Genomic DNA, 17,810 nt, shown 5'->3' with positions numbered 1-17,810 from the left:
GGGCGCTGTTCCTTTAAACGCCCAGGGCGCGCGCTGTGCGTTTTTGGGGGGCTGAGCCCTGGCGGGTAGCGCGCGGCAGAACTGTGCTGCGCACAGAAGCGGACGCGCTGCGTGTGGGGGAGGGGGGAGGGCGCGGCGGGGGTGCGGGCGCGGGCTGGAGGTGCGGACGCCGGCGCGGTTGCGAGCGCGAGGCGGGGAGCGCGCGTCGGCGGTGGGAGCGCCGGGCAGGCTAGGAGCGCGCGGCGGGGAGCGCGCGTTAGAGAGGCCTGGGACTGTCCGCCAGGAGCGCGCGCGGGCTGACTGGAGAGCAGGCGGCCTGAGGGCTCTGGGTCGCCGTCCGGGTGGGCACCTGCGGTCTCGGGCGCGGGGGCTCCTTCCAGGTGAGTTTGGACTTTGGGATCGCGGACTGGGTCAGGGCGGCGGGCGGGCACGTCCGTGAGCGGGGCGGTGTTTAGAGTCTGTAGAGGGAGGCTTGGGCTCGGGTGGGTTTCGGATAGACAAGGATGACCCCCTTTTCTTGTGGCGGGGCTGTGTGCACTTCCCACGCTTCCCTGCCGGCGCCCGGGTTGAGTGGATCTCTTCTCGCTCGCCAGTGTCCTCCACATCGCTCGCCCAGCCTCTTGGAAGTTAGGAAAGACGCGCAATCCGAGGGACGGTGGTCAACCTGGGGGCCTCATCTACGGGAAACCCAGTGCCTCCTTTGGGATTTCAGGGGTACGCCTGCGCCCCAGGTCGGGGAGGTAGGGAGAACGCGACGATTTTCGGCTCCGAGGTTATCCTATTGGGGGCTGCGAGGTGGTCCGAGGCACGTGTTTAACTTGGGGGTTCAGAGCGGTTACGGGTGATCCCCACGGCCCTTCCCGGAGTCCTTCTAGACTCGTCGCCTGACTCGCTTCGGTAGCCCTCGAACTCCCGGGAGCTCTGCCTCACACTACGGAGAGGAGGGTGGGAGACGTTCATATTGACAGGAGGTAGCCAAAGCCACCTGTTAAACTTGGTGCAAAGTGACCACTAGATTTTCTACCCCACCTCCGCTCCCCAACCCCCAATCACCGGCAGGTAGCTGAATCAAGTGGGAATGTGTAGGATCAGCAGTGAATCGAGGCCGGGAGGGATTAAAAAAGAGAAGAAGATGTGACCGATGTGATGCAGTTTAACAAAAGGCAATGCAATAAACTCCAGTATTTCTCTGAGGCTTTGAAAGTTTCCCAGTATTGTTTTACGGAGTCTAAATTTAAGCATCTAGCTTTTTTTTTTTTTTTTTTTTAACCGCAGGAACTAACCTCAGAAAATTCTTAACTCTTTGCGGGGCAGGATAGTTGGTACAGAGCAGAAAACTTAATCAGTGAGTAAAAGAAAGTCGGTTTTGGTGCCTCGCCCACTCCCGGCCACCCTCCCCAAAGAAAGTAAAACAAACGTTCAGGTCTGTTGCAGGGAGATTGTAGGAAGAAAGTTCCTTCTGGCTCCAATTTTAATGGAAAACTTTTTTTTTTAAATCTGCATTTCTGAAAGACACAGAAACATCAAGCCAGGTATAAGTGTAGACTTTGGAAAGATGCTCACCAGGGAAATGTTTATTAAAGATACTTTTCTACTTTATTTTTTTTTAAAGTACTGAATACCTAGGGCTCTAGCATGCACTAAAAATTTAGTCCTCAAAGTTCCATGCCTGAATGTTACAGATTGTTTTTCTAGGTGGAGGAGGTATTTCGTTCATGAGGCCAATGTGGAAATACAAACAAATGCCCTGTTTACTTGGGATTGGGTGGGAAGGACAGAAGTTGTCTAAAATCTCCCTTGCCAAACTTGACAGTGTATGTATGGAATCTTGTGTATTTTCTAGCCCAGACCAATAAGAGCCACTTTTAACTGACTGGATAGGTTCCTTGGTAACAGCATTTCAAGTGAGCTTTTCTTTGAAAATTTTGGACGCTGATAATCTAGAAGCAACACATTTTCTCCATTACTAAAAATCAGGAAGCCAAAAATTAGAGTAACATAGGCTAGTAATAATTTAAAGAAGATTGGAAAGATGAGAGATGCTTTTAAGAAGATTTGAGTGTGTCAGGCAGGATGACATCCTTAAGTGGAACAGACTGAGTGCTCTTTAATTCGCGCAGCGATATTTGGGGATTGACCACCTACGTCATGCTGAGTACTGAGTTCATCTTTGGGCACACAAGCATATCTAGATATCAGCCATATGGCCCAAACTGAAATCAGATCAAGTAAGCCTTCATCAGGAGCTGAAGATCACACCTGGCCACCGTTCCAAAGTTCTCAGACACCTAAGGAGTCTAGAGTTGGCACTCTGTGTTGATTCTAAAGATCATCTCAAGTAACTAACTGCATCAAGTAGAAGCCTAGAGGGAGAGAGGTGAAAGGTTTTGGTGGAGCTGAGCTAAGAGCAAGGGAGCCTCTGGAACAAAAGTTCAGGTGCATCTTATCTACGTGTTTGTGGGACAGCCGCCAGGGCACGGAGGCCATTCAGAGGTAGGTGCTAGGGAATCCTAGGAGCATCCCAGAACTTGAGCTCTCTGCTCTGCTGAAGGGCAGCATTGCATTTCAGTTTCCACTGGTGGTGATGCTGGTGGCTTCTGAGCTGATGGCGTGCTCTAAGGAATGATGCATCCTGCCACCCTCTGATACACTGTAGCACATCCGTCCCTCTTAAATCTTGAATGATCTGCTGACCATTGCAGAGAAAACTCTGTCCACACTGACACAGCAGGGTCAGCGTGGAATCCATGGTAGTACTCTCTGTCTGCGGAGAGCCACAGTGATGCCCTTGTCCCCCTTCTAGACTCACAGCATTAATATTGAAACCTATTTTAAGAAAGTAAGTGCTGGTTTTATAATCCATGTGGTCAGGATTGGTGGCAAAGAAACTTGTAGGGCAGAACAGTCCACTTTGTTGGAGAGAGACGGGATAGTGCTTTATGAATACAGAGCTTTAGACTGGATCTTTGCAAAGATCCTAGCACTCCAAAGACTTGAATCTCTTCATTTTCGTTTTTAAATTGGAGTTAAATATATATAACATCAAATTGATCATTTTAAAGTGTACAAATCAGTAGCATTAAGTACATTCACATTCTACATGTTTGAGAATGTTTTCTTTAATTTTTTTTTTCTGTAGAGGTCTGCAGATATCCATTAAATGAACCTTATTAATTGAATTATTCTTCACTAAGTTTGTGTCTGCTCAGGATGTCAGTAAATGAGAGAGGTACAGATGGTCCCCCGCTTGACGATTTTTAAACTTTATAATGGTGCGAAAGCGTATAGACTCAGTAGAAACAGTACTTAGGATTTTGAAGTTGGATCTTGTCCTGGGCCAGCAATGTGTGGTCAGTCCTCTCTCGGATGCTGGGCAGTGAGCCGCAGCTCCCAGGCAGCCAGCGATCATGAGGGCGGGTGGGCCATCCCGACAACCATTCTGCACCCATCACCACTCTGGTCTTCAGGTCTGGCGTTCAGTACATTACATGGGATGATCAACACTTTATTATCAAATAGGTTTTGTGTTAGAAGATTTTGCCCAACTGTAGGCTAATATGAGTGTTCTGAGTACATTAAAAGTCGGCGAGGCTAAGCTTTGATGTTCAGTAGGTTATGTGTATGAAATGCATTTTCAACCTAACATAGATTTATCGGGATATAACCCTATCATAAGTCAAGGAAGATCTGTATATTGAAAGATAACACTGCAATGGGGGATTTGTTACTATCTCCTTGTATTTTGAGCTAGAAAGTATTCTCAGACTTTGTGCATACGTCTTTATATGTGAATACCTAAAAATGCGCATCTGTAAGTTTATATTGGTAGATGCACAGTGTCTAATAGGAATTGAGCTTTTATTACTACATGATTACTCTCATCACTAATGAGGATTTTTGCCTTCAAATCTATTGTGCCTTATGTAATACAGCCAGAAAGGATCCTCTCATTGTTGCCATTGTGAATACTGGCTTGGTGTTATCTTTTCCCATCATTTTTATTTTCTTCTAAATGTCTTTACTGAGGTATAGTAGACATTCAATAAACTGCACATATTTAAAGTATAAAAAAGGAAAAAAGGTACATTCACCATGTTGTGCAACCATCACCACTATCTAGTTCCAAAACTTTTTCATCACCCTGAAGGGAAACCCCATTCCCATTAAAGAGTCACTCCCCTTTTCCTCCCACTCCAGCCTCTGGCAACCATTAATCTGCTTTCTTTCTCTATGGATTTCCCTGTTCTGGCCATTTCATGTCAATGGAATCATACAGCATACGGTTCTTTGCAGCTGGCTTCTTCCACTTAGCAATGCTTTCAAGATTCATCCATGTGAGAGCAACCAATGTGAAAGTGTACATCAGTACTTAATTCCTTTTTAATTATTTATTTATTTTAAAATATTTTATTTATTTATTTGAGAGAGAAAGAGAAAATGAGAGAGCACACAAACAGCGAGGAGGGGCAGACAGAGAGAGAAGCAGACTCCCTGCTGAGCAAGGAGCCCAACCCAGGGCTGATCCCAGGACCCCAAGATCATGGCCTGAGCTGAAGGCAGATGCTTAACTGACTGAGGCACCCAGGCACCCTACTTCATCCCTTTTTGAAAGGCTGAATATTTCCTCGGATAGACCACAATTTGCTTATCCATTTATCAGTTCATATACGTTTGGGTCATTTCCACCTTTTGGCTGTTGTGAGTAGTGCTGCTATGAACACCCATGTACAAGTTTTTGTTTGAAAACTTGTTTTAAATGTTTTGGGGTCTGTTCCTAAGAGTGGAATTTCCTGAGTAATATGGTAATGTGGTGTGTAACCTATCAAGGAATCACCAGACTGTTTTCCTCAGCAGCTGCACCATTTTACACATTCTCACCAGCAATGTATGAGGGCTCCAGTTTCTCCACATCCTGTCAACACTTTGTGTGTGTGTGTGTGTGTGTGTGTGTGTGTGTGTGTGTTTAAATTGCCATCCTAGTGGACATGAAGTGGTATCTCATTGTGGTTTTAATTTGCAGTTCCCTAATGACTAATAGTGTTGAACATCTTTTCATGTGCTTGTTAGCCACTTAGAGGTCTTCTTTGGAGAAATAACAATTCAAGGACTCAGTTCTCTTTTGTATTTGCTTTTGTATTGCCAAAATCTTGCATGTGAGCAAGTGTAGTTATTTTTATAGGGCTTGGTTTGTCTATTATGTTCTTTCTCAAACCTTCATTCTGTTGTTTAGGGGGTTTTCCCCCTGCTTTCTTTTTCAGACGTCAGCTGCTCCTCCTAGGAGACTCATTGTCTGACTAGTGCTTTGAAATATTTCATATTCTGCCTATTTTAGGTATTGATTTTTCCAAAGGCCTGGGTTGTTCCTTTGTTCATTCAGCAGTATTTGAAGATTGGTCACCAGCATTGTCCTGTGCACTGAGCTAGTCACTGGGTGTACAAACATACCAGTCTTCATGGGCTTCTCTTTTTGATGTCTGTAGATATCTTTTTTTTTTTTTTTTTAACATATTAGTAGAGCCTGGCATAGGGAAAAAGAAGAGCACTCAGCTGGAGGTGAAGGAATCTGCCTCATATTTTGCAGGATTCACCAGCTTGCGTTTCTGGAACTTAGTTTCCTGGTCTGTGAAATTTGGGGTAGGAAATTTGGGTATGACTTCTCAGACCCCTCTGACCTTGATACTGATTATTGTCTAAGTTAAGGATTCATGACTTTTCTTTTGCACACCTAATTCTGTGAGGGTACTGAAAATAGTTTATGTTGCACAATATACTTAAAGGAACTATCTTGTGTGGGGTGGGGGGAGGGGGGAGATGCTTGTGTTCCTTTCCACTAGATGACACAGGTGAGTTTGGTCAATTGCTTCCTTCCAAGATGGGGCAGTTGGTATTTTCTGTAAAGATTCAGAGGGTTTGAAGAGCTTCAGTGAGCATTTAAGTTCCTACCATGGTAGGCACAACTGAGAATGCAGACATGGATAAGGGGTGGAACTTGCTTTGAGAAATTCATGATCTAATAAAGGAGATAGGATAAATGTCATAGGAGTCAATAGCAGCAACCGTCTGCTCTCTTTTGGGAGCAGAGGACATAGATATTCTTTCCTACAGGGCATCAGAACATCTCTTGGAGAATGTGATGTTGAAGCTGGGCCAACAACGGGATAATACTGGAAAATCAGAGTGGTAGAGTGGTGGCTTGGATTAGAAGGCGGAGGAGGTTTGTCTTGTATCTGGGGGCATTAACCATGGAAGACGGCAGGTCTTATCTTCCGGCTTCACTGTAGAGTAGACTTTTGTATACACAGGGAGTAACTTGACGTTGAACGGGATGTTCATTGTTGAGGGAGGATAGAAATATGAGATAAAATGGTACAAACGGGCGTTGGCACTGAAAATGTCAAATCTTGATTAGATGTTTCGGTGCAAGAAGTGTTTTAAAAAGCATTATTCTTAAGTGGAGAACTAAGGATCTAGACCCAGCTCCTTCTGACTTGCCAAACCGACTTAAGGGCTTTGGGCCTCAGTTTCCTCACCTGCTAAATTGCCCTCCATACACACTAGATAAACCAACAACTTTGGTGACTGAGGTCCTGCTAATACTGCAGGCAACGTCACTTCATGAATCAGCTATCTTACAGTGTATCTGAGGTGAATATGTTGTGTAGTGAACACTTTTTCTCTGCGGACTCCTATTGTGATTTTATTGATCTTTTTTTACCTTATTTTTTCAGGAGGGTGGGGGAGGGGCAGAGGGCGAGAGAAAGAATCTCCGGCAGACTCCATGCCTGACGCAGGGCTCAATCTCAGGACCCTAAGATCACAACCTGACCCAAAATCAAGAGTTGGAAGCTTAGCAGACTGAGCCACCCAGACACTCCTCCTACTGTGCTTTTAGAGGTTTTGATTTTTCTGAGGAAAAACATTTCTGTATCAACATGTTTTGATTTTTCTGAGGAAAAACATTTCTGTATCAACATGTAGTAAATCATACTTAAACCACAATTTCATTTTAAGGAATATATATGTATATATATTTAATATATATTTAAGGAATATATATATATTAAATATATATACATATTTATTCCTTAAAATGAAATATATATATATTTGCTATGACTAATTATCAATTCTATTCTAAGAACATTAAATTAACCATATATAATTACCAGTATTCTGCTATTTTCAGCCTATGCATATGGCAACTTCATATGATTCAATCTAATATTAGTGGCCTGGTTGTTAGACCCTTCCCTTTTCAACCATTGTAAGAATGTAGTCAGTGAACTGGAAATTTTACAGAAAAACACAGTGTATTTAAATATTGTGTTTTTAGCTAATTCCCATTTTTTCAGGATGAAAGTTCTTACTGACGGTATTCCCAGAAGGTGTCTAAGAAGAGTCTGGGGAGAAGAAGGGAGCCTCTGTATGTACACCCACAGCAGCAGGGCTAGAAAAGAAGTCTTAGAAGGTGGGGTTAAAGGTCCAGTGCAGTGGGTTTACCCAGTGGGATGTCTTGAGTGAGCTTTGCTTCCCCCTGGCTTGGAATTAAATCTGTTCAACTTGAGATAAGATATGTGAATCAGATCTCTACTTCCAATCTAACCAGGTGTTAAAATACCAATACTAGATGAACATATGCTACCTCAGCTTTATTTTCATTGTGAGGATGAAAGAAACACTCAGCTGCAGACGCCTGGGTGGCTCAGTCGTTAACCTTCAGCTCAGGTCATGATCCCAAGGTCCTGGATCGGCCCTGCAATGGGCTCCCTGTTCTGCAGAGAGCCTGCTTCTCCTTCTCCCACTCCCCCTGCTTGTGTTCCTTCTCTCTCTCTGTCTCTATCAAATAAATACATAAAATCTTAAAAAAAAAAAAAAAAGAAAGAAAGAAACACGCAGCTAAGAACTTTGAGCTTCTCAGAAAGAAACAGTATTATACAGTAATAAGGCATGATTATTACTTCTAAGTAAAAAGTATGAATTTTATCTCACTATTGTATGTAGCATGTAGGGGGTACTCTGTTAATACTTGCTGAATACATTCAGAGAAAGCACCCAAACTTGTTTAACAAAAGTAAAAGTTAAATGGGGATTTTCTTCTAAAAAATTTCCATAAGAATCCAGAAATCCAGAAATAGGCAGTAGGCATACAGAATGTCAATTTTCTTCGTTTTGATGAGCTAAGAATTAAATTCGAAGTGTCCATCTTTGTATACAAATAAAATTTGTATTTTCGTCAGGTAGAACTAGATTTTCTCTTGTAGATTTTTTGTTTTTGTTTTAGTCATTCCTTCTTGTTACAAGGAACTCATTTGAAATCTAGTCAAGGTTTTCAGGTGAGGCTTCACTTTAGGAAAATCTAATTTCCACGCCTTCTGTTCAGTGATAGGAAACGGGTAACAGGCCTGTTAACCTAGCCTAGCTAGGTGAGGCCTCAACCCTGAACTTGTTTGCTTAAGTGTAGGCACATCAGTTACTCTCAGGTGCTGCTAGGCCCTCAGTAAATTACCATCTCCTATAAACAGCTGAAACTGTTCACAGTTGAGACAGTCTGAAATAAATCTTGTTTTTCAACATTGTTCAGAAAGAGCTTTTCGAAAGAAAAAAAAAGTCTAAATGAAAGCATGCTAATTGTTCTGGAGAAGTAAAATTACTAGCCTTTAAAATGTGTAATTGTATTTAATACCCTTGAGTGCCAGTTAGAGTTTAAGGTCCTAAATTCTTACAGCAGACGTTTCAGTAGTAAGGGAAAAAACCCAACTCAGAGAAAAGGCAAAAAAATCACATGTAAGGGATGCTAAAACTGTTGGCCGCATTAACATTTTAAAATTTCAGGGGCGCCTTGGGGGGCCCAGTCAGTTAAGCGTCTGCCTTCAGCCCAGGTCCTGATCCCCAGGGTCCTGGGATGGAGCCCCCATAGAGCTCCCTGCTCAGCAGGGAATCTGCCTGTCCTTCTCCCTCTGCTCCTCCCCCTGCTCATGCTTTCTCTCTCTCTCTCTCTCTTTCTCTTAAATAAATAAATATTTTTTAAAAAAATTTTTAAAATTCCAAAACAAAACTAAATCTCTAACTCCTAGCACCAACCAGCTTCCATCTGAAGAGGACTTTCCTCTGATCTTCAGGGCTGGGGGCTAGTCATAGTTTGCCAGTTGACTCAGTGAATATTTTTTTGGAAGCTTTCTTGTCTTTCCAAGGTTTTTGTTTTCCTGACATTGAGAAAGAGCCCATGCCGAAGAAGAGTAACTACATATTTCTTTTATTTCAGCTGTTTATTTGTTAGTCTTATTTTTTAAGTTGATCTTGGGTATAGACTAACGCCTATAGTTGTACACATGCCTGCATTTACACTGATACGTATTACATGTTAATATTGGGGAGCAGTACTGGTTTGTTGCGCCCGGTGTATTTATTGGTGACTTTTTAACGGATCATCACTTGTGAATCTAAGTGAAACATCTCCTCTATGGCTGTAATTGAAAGTCACTTCCCCTGTGTTCTCCATTTGTCTTTGACTGAAATAGATAGGTTGAATGAGAGTAATTTCATCTAAATCTGACTGCTTTGGTCTTTCAGTATGAGAGAGGGATAAAGGATGGTCATCCCAGTGAAGTTACCATGTTTGAAAGGATTCCTAAGTGTGGAAGCCTTTTGCTTAGATCAAAGGTCTGTTTTAAGAATAGGATTTAAAAATAATAATAAGATGGTTTCAAAATATGAATGTTGTGAAGTACTGAAGAGCAAGTCTCCATTTGGTGACACATGTTTTCTGAAGTCCTGTGGCTATATTGAAAAAACAAAGAGAGCTCTTTGCCCACAAGAAATTGGTTAAATCCCTAATTAATTTGACTAATAGGAAAGAGAATATCAGCATTCAGTTTTCTTCTCACATATGGATTGGGGTAATATAAAACAATAGAAGGGGCACCCGGCTGCCTCTGTTAGGGGAATATGCGACTATTGGTCTTGGGGTTGTGAGTTTGAGCCCCACATTGGAGGTAGAAGTGACTTAAAAATAAAATCTTTTAAAGATTTTATTTATTTATTTATTTATTTGACAGACAGAGATCACAAGTAGGCAGAGAGGCAGGCAGAGAGCGAGGAGGAAGCAGGCTCCCTGCTGAGCAGAGAGCCCGATGTGGGTCTTAATCCCAGGACCCTGAGATCATGACCTGAGCCAAAGGCAGAGGCTTTAACCCACTGAGCCACCCAGGCGCCCCTTAAAAATAAAATCTTAAAAAAGAACAAGAGTTGCTATCATTCATAACTCCATCTTCTAGTTAATTTCTTATTATAAATAACTCATTTTTAACACACACTCTTCACATAAAAACAGGAATCAAAACAGAATCAGACAGAAATGATAAAAGTAGGACTCCTGCCTTTTTTGTTCAAGTAAATCAACACAAAGTGCCTATCACATTCATTGATGTTCACATGAATGAATGTTGTCAGGAGCTACTAGCATTAAGGCCAACAATGGCTATTTTGTGTTTACTGCGAATTTCGTCTAGGAGTGTGTACATTCCAGTAAAAATGGCTGTTCTCTTTATTCTCACCCACTGCTTAAGCATATGAAAAAGTCCATTCATGATAATGAGCTGTGGTGACTTAGAAACCATTTCCCACTGTGAAACTGCTTCGTTTTTAGTATTCTTGAAGGTCAAAAACAAAACAAAACAACCCCCCCCACACACACACATGAAACCAAAATGCCAACAGCCCATACCTTTGAAAGCAGCTTGGCTGTTAAATCATCATACTGGGATTTCTCAGGCTATAGTTTTAAAGGTCATTCCTTTCCTAGGATTGTTTTTCTACGTTTCGGAAAAAGTCTTCACAGAATTCCTGTGCATGGAAGCAGGAGAGACCGAGTTGATGGAGCAGTAGGGCTCAGGTGGGGAGGGATCCTGCCCCCGTTACTCACAGGTGCACACACCAACCCTCCGGCACAGCCTGACATGGGAAAGGGGCCGTTTCTAAGATGACTTGTACCCCTTTCCCAGCTCAGCTGTGCTTCTGCTGACTGCATCTTAGCACTGCTGGGTAACGGTGGTATCTGGACAATGTGTGCGGGTCTATAAATCACAGATCCAGGGGTTTTAGAATCCTAGGACCCAACCTGGATCTTTTCTTTCATAAGGAGTTTACCTTGGCAAGGAGCTGGAGCAGTTTTCTTTTTGAAGTGTCCTGTAGGCACACTGAGCAAAAATTAGTTCCACATCACTCAGTGAAGGTGGATAATTTTTCCATTCATGTTCAGAATGAACAAAGGCAGTAATCACTCTCGTGATTTTGTTCAGCCTGTCTGTAGGGCATCTAAGCCTTGTAAGGTATGATTCCTTGCCCCCCACCTTGTAGGTACAAAGCCCAATAGTTGAAGGTGAAGGAACTTCATATACTTGTTCTAGCTTAGATGCCGCAAATTGTGTCAGATCAGCCTTTCCCTGGTTAATTTCAGGCTAAACCTCGAACCAAGAAAAGTTTATCTTTGTGGTTTCTCCTTCCTTTGAAAGCACTTCCCTCCTGCATTGCCCTGGGGTTTCTAGATTACATGTCTTCTCTTCCTCCCTCATTAAGTCTGAACTCATCCGTCTGTCCTGCATCATCTCCTTCCATGATGGACCTTGCCAACATCTTCAGGGTGCTAAATGATCTGATACATCATTACTCTTCAAACTTCCCAGGTCATCTTCCTTTTCTGTTTTCCCGGCAGTGAGAGGTAGGTGCCCAGCAGGTAGGGCCATGTTGTACCTGCCACTGGCTTGTCCTCTGGGTATGGAGATAAAACACAGTGTTGTGTGTTATATTTACATAAATGGAATTGTGCTAACAATCTGACTATAACTTTTCACTCAGAACATTTTAGGACCTATGCATGCCGTTGTCCAGTTGATTGCTTTGGACTGAGGCACAGTTTTCCATAGTAAAAGCATTTACCAGGTTTTGACTTATTCTGGGAGTTCGTAGTTGATGATGAAACTAGATTCCCACCAGCTCAACTCTGCTACAGGCAAAGTTCCCCTGTATTCCTGGAGAATTCCCATGGAGTAGACAGAGCAGTGGGATTTTTGGATCACGGGGCATAGTTTCACCATGCTGCCCCATTGCTCCATGGAGAGGTCGGATGAATTTCACACCCCCAACAGTGAGTGGTACATGAAGTTTCCTGTTTCCCCACATTCTTGCTAGTGTTTGTTATTTTTTAGTTGTCTAATTTGTGCCAATCCAGAGGTATAAGCTAATGTCTTACAGTACTTCTAGGCTTGTATTTCTTCTGTTTCCCGGTAACATTGAACATGTCTCACATACCTCTTAGTCACTCAGGTTTCCTCTCTGTGAACTGCTTAATCATATTCCTTGTTTGTAATTTTTTTCTCATGAGCTTCCTGTCTTGTTCCTGTTGGTTTACAAGAATTTTTTGCATATTCTAGCGATCAGTTCCTTTTATGAGTCCATTCACATCTCCCACCAGCCTGCCTCTTTTCTGTTAATGTGGCCTACAGTGCCTTCCATTTTTACATATAATCATTGCAATTTTCACCTTAGGACTTATGGTTTTTCACGTCCTAATGAACAGAAATATCAATGGAGCAGAACAGGAAATTCAGAAATAGAAACTACCACATAACCATTTAGCATAAAATAACATTTAGTACTTCACGACAGCGGAAAAGATGAGTTTTCAACACTTGGCATTTGAGTAACTGCAGAGCCATTTTAGCTTGGGGATGGAGAAATAGATCTCTCTTTCACACTTCACACTAAGACAAATTCAAGTTGGGTCAGATATTTAAATATGAAAAGTGAAACCATAAAAATGCTAAGTAGAAAATATGAGAAATATTTTATTTATATCCTTAGAATTTTTTTTTTTTAGTTCAAGTCTCAACATGTCCTTGATCTCAGGACCCTGAGATCAAGATCCAAGCGGAGACCAAGTGCAAGATGCTTAAGTGACTCAGCCACCTAGGTGCCCCAGGAAAGGCCTTTCTAAGTTTACAAAACCCATAAGTTATAAACCTAAAGATTGATGAAGTCAACTATATAAAAACAAATTCTCCAAGTCAATGCACAAGTTAAGAAAACATTTTTGCAATTTATGTCAAGCAGTTTCTGGGTTTTCTAGTCTGTTCCATAGGTGTGTTTACTGATAGCACCAGTACCTGTGTCTGGATTACTCTTACTTTATAATGACTCTGGAAGCTTGATGAGGCCAGTTCTTCCAGCTTCTTTAGGAGCTTCCTGGTTGTTCTTGTCTCTTTGTTTCCCAATACAATTTTCTCGTTTTGTTAAGCCCCTAATAAGTTTAAAAACCAACCTCCTGGATTTTTCCAAAAACAGCCCTGTTGTGATTTTGATGGCTCTGTTGGCTGCACTGTCCAACAGAACTTTCTAGAATGATGGAAAATTTCCATTAATTAATACTTAAAATGTGGCTAGTGCAGCTGAGGAACCGAATCTTTTAATTTAATTTTAATTAAATTTAAGTAACCACACATGGCTAGAGTTTACTGGATGTCTATTCCTTCAGAGCAATTCAGTTGTAGGAGACTAACTCATCTTAGTGATATTGACTCTTCTAGTCCTGAATATGGTCTCTTTATTAGTTCTTTATTGACTTTCAATAACATTTTATTATTTTTTTCCAAAAATCTTTGTACATTTTTTGTGCAACTCTAATATAATATATATGTGTATATGTATATGCATACATATGCTATGCTATGCTATTTTTTATTTTATGCTATTTTAAATGTTTTCTTAGTTATTGTTTCTGGCTAGCCTATAGAAATTGATTTTTTTATATATTGTTTTATATCCAGTGACTTTATAAAAAACACTTGTGTTTTTTTTTAAGATTTTATTTATTTATTTGACAGAGAAAGAGAGAGAGAGAGAGAGCAAGCAGGGGGAGCAGCAGACAGAGGGAGAGGGAGAGGCAGGCTCCCAGCTGAGCAGGAAGCCCGATGTGGGGCTTGATTCCAGGACCCCAAGACCATGATCTGAGCTGAAGGCAGATGCTTAACCAACTGAGCCACCCAGGGGCCCCAGAAAACACTTGTTGATTCTAATAATTTATGAGATTCTTGGTGTTTTCTACAAAGATCATAAGTATCTATAAATACTGACATTTTTGTTTCTTCCTTTTCAATCCTTAACATTTTTTTTCTTGTCTTATATGTGGGGTAGGACTTAAATAAAATACAGTATAGAGGATAGCAGTGGTGGTAATGAGAATGGCTTTAATGTTTTGTCACTAAGTATGATGTTTACTGTAATTTTTTATGGATATCTTTTACTGGGTTAGAAGTTCTCCCTTCATACTTTGTGAAGTTCTTAAAAAATTATGCCTAATATTAAATTTACTCAGTGCTTCAGATATTAAATCTTCAGTTTACCCCATCCACTTGAGTTTTTAAATTGCTATTAACTTTTTTTTTTTTTAAGTTCAATTTGGTTCTTTTTCAAATTACTCTGGTCATTTTTTATGATGAGATGTTTTCCTTCTGTGAGGGAGAGAGAGTGGTCAGAAGTATTTTTCATATAGCATTCCGCATCTAAAACTGTCCCGATATACCAGCCAGGCTATCTTATCCACCAGACTCTGGAAATGAGGGTTTCTCCTTGGGGCTGTTACCTTCTCTTTCCCCTTAGCTCATCGATAGGCTTCTCCTCTCCTTAAAACAAAACAAAATAGATAAACCAAACCAGTAACTGAAAATAACCTTTCTCCAACCCAGTTGTCCCTGTAGCTACTGTCTTTAATTTTTTCGTATTTTTTGCTTTCCCATCACATCTCAACTTTTTTTTCCAAGTTTTTATTTTATTTCATTTTTTTAAAGTGGGCTCCATGCCCAGTGTGGAGCCCAACATGGAGCTTGAACTCATGACTCTGAGATCAAGACCTGAGCTGAGATCAAGAGTCAGACACTTAACTGACTCAGCCACCCAGGGCCCCTTGAGTTTTTCTTTTAATTCCAGATAGTTAATATACAGTGTTATATTAGTTTCAGGTATACAATTTAGTGATTCAGCTGTTCCATAATCACGACAAGTGCACTCCTTCATCCCCATTACCCATGTCACCCATCCCCCCCCCGGGAGAGCACACCCCCAATGACACAATGCACACCCCACTTCTCCCGTCCATGCCTTGGCCCACTCTCGGGGGCTTTGGATCATCTCTGCACTGCTCGCTCTTTAAAAGGTCAGTGAGTTCGTTGGGCAGTTTTTAGTCCTTACTCTGTTGCACCTTTTGGCAGCCAGAGTCCCCCTCTCTTTTGTTCTGAAAATACACTCCTGCCCTGCCTGTTAGTCATGAAAATTTCATATCCTTTCCTTCTTAACGTTTTTTCCCTTCCAAACTTATGGCCACGGTAGTTTCCAGGTTTTTATCATTTCTTATGTGAACTGGTAAAATAACTTGATAATGGCTTTGATTGCCCCAGAGATAGATTATTTATTGGAGAGTGAGTATGTGCAGCATTTGAAAGACAGAAAAGATCATTTGGTGAAAGCATCATCTCTACTCTCGCCTCCCGGCCATCCCTTTCTCCCTCCTTGCAGACAGTTCCCCTGAGCATCTTTCTGTCCTTCCAGAGAAAGTTTCTGCATAAATATATTTTCTCACTGATTTCCCTATTCAAGTGGAAGTATACGCCAGGTCTGTTCTTTCCCTTGCTCTTTCCACACACAAAATGTGTCCTGGAAACCACTCAGCTTCCCCTTCTTTCCCCCCCCACAAAGATTTTATTTATTCATTTGAGAGAAGGAGTGAGACAGAAAGAGAGAGGGAAGCAGATTCCCTGCTGAGCAGGGAGCCCAACAGATGTGGGGCTCAAACTCAGGACCCTGAGATCATGACCTGAGCTGAAGGCAGACGCTTAACCGGCTGAGCCACCCAGGCGCCCTGACCACCCCCTTTTTTTTCAAACAGTGTTTGATATTCCATTATCCTCATTACCTTTAAGTTCCTCTCCTGGGCTGTCTGCCCTTCAAGGTATCACCTGAGTTACCTGTGTGTTATGCATGGGATCGTGGCACTCCGCTGGGGCATAAGCCTTCTTGCTCCCCCTCCTCCACCTGTAAGCAAGTCACTTCAAAAGGCAGAGCCGCTTTCCCTCTGGTCACTTTCCCTCCGTCTGCACTTCTGTCTGCCTTTCCCAGCTTATTTGGTCCTATGCTCTAGCCAAGCTCAGTGCTTGACTCCAGTGCCCACCACTTCCACAGACCCCGAGTGGGGCCAGGCCTTTGCTGAGTCCTTCTCTCTGCTTGGAATGCCCATCACAGTGTGTATAACCAATAGTCTCTTACATCTTAAACATCTCTTAGGGCTTGGCCTTGTTGTCACCGTTCTGTGAAGTCTCTGAATCCCGCTGGGCTTAATGGCACCCCTTGCCCTGTGCTCCCATTTCCCCCGCAGTGGCTCTGAGCATAGCCTACACTTCGGTCTTCTGTGGGAGTCAGTGCTGCGCGGCAGAACTGTTTGCAGCACTTTTTTAAAAAATACATGTGCTCAGGCTTGACTCCTGTACACACATTCAGTCTGCCTCATACCTTATGGACTTAAGAACCAGGGCCTCCGCCAAGTTCCTCTGTGGAAGAAGTGGTTTTTACTTGTCGGTTATTGCCTGGCACCTGCAGTCTGCTCAGTGTGACATCGGAAAACGGCAAATATCTGGAGAATATGCGGGGGCTAGAAGGGAAGATAGGCCTCAGATTGAAGCACGTATTGATTGGTAGGAACTGAGACAGAGTGGGGTGATGGTGAAGGAGGGCTTTGTGCTTGATGCATCTAGGTCATTCTATATCTTTCTGGAATGTAGGGGAAGATGAAGAAAAGGAGTTGTCTTCCTCCGTTGGCTGCGGTGCACTCAGTGCACTCACCAGTGCGTTCACTTGCCCAACTCCCACAGACCCACCAGGTCCTTCAGCCTGGATAGCTGCTGTCCTTCCACCTGCCATGCTTGGCAGATGTAGATTTCCTAGGACTGTAGATCAGTAGTGGCCTTGTCCTCATTCTGTCTGCTCAGCTGATAAACCAGACCTTTCCGAACAAGGACACTACTAGTAAATAATGGGAAATAAACACAGGAAGTCTAAGAAAATAAACAGAAAGTGAGCACATCAGGGGCACCTGGGTGGCTCAGTTAAGTTCTGACTCTTGATTTCAGCTCAGATCATGATTTCAGGGTCATGAGATTGAGCCCCACATTGGGTTCTGCACTGATCATGGAACCCGCTTGAGATTCTCTCTCTCCCTCTGCCCCTCCACCCACTGTCTCTCTTCAAAAAAAATTTTTTTAATTAAGTTAAATTAAAGACAAAAAATTAAATTAAATTGAAGGAAAAAAAAGGAAGTGAGCACAGTGGCTCAAATTTCTGCTCCTGTGGTATCAGACTTGCTGGGACATCAGCAAGCTCCTCTGGTAGAAATCAGCTTCTTCACCTATGGGTCTCTCTTAGTCTCATTTGTTCTAAACTTTACTGTAAACCCAAAGAGTGAACCCACGATTGGCCAAGGAGACTAAATATTTTAGGGTGGTAATGACCCTCCCAGACTCATGGGACGTGGGGAGTCATTCCTGTCAAACCTGTCTGCCCTATTCCCGTCCCAGGGCAGACCAGAGAAGAAGGCTGCTTCTTTGCCCTTCCTCTTCAGGTAACTTTGCTCTCGCCACAGTGGACCGCCTTGGGGTTCTATATTTTTAGTTCCCAGGGAACCGGGATGAGGGAGCCCCTCATTCTTGAGGTCTTAAGAGATCACAGAAGAGTTGCACCTTGAACTTGTGAAAGATGTTGAACCAAGGTAT

The 17,810-nt window shown here is 42.5% G+C and overlaps 1 protein-coding gene across 2 annotated transcripts in view; it reads left to right on the top strand.

The window, feature by feature from the left end:
- Positions 1-272: 272 nt before the first annotated feature.
- The window catches only part of PROSER2 (proline and serine rich 2), a 41,799-nt gene continuing 24,261 nt past the window's right edge, over positions 273-17,810 (top strand). Inside the window, exon 1 of one of the 2 annotated variants that reach the window (XM_032837815.1) lies at positions 273-380. The gene's annotated coding sequence lies outside the window, so the exon portion shown is untranslated. Of the gene's footprint in view, positions 381-609; positions 715-17,810 lie in introns of those variants that run through there. The other variant, XM_032837816.1, reaches the window with a different exon arrangement.

This window comes from Lontra canadensis, unplaced genomic scaffold (assembly GCF_010015895.1).
Source record: "Lontra canadensis isolate GAN:19392208 unplaced genomic scaffold, GSC_riverotter_1.0 scaffold100, whole genome shotgun sequence".
Classification (NCBI taxonomy): Eukaryota; Metazoa; Chordata; class Mammalia; order Carnivora; family Mustelidae; genus Lontra; species Lontra canadensis.
Note: the sequence above shows the minus strand (reverse complement) of the source record. Positions and strands in the feature narration are given on the sequence as shown.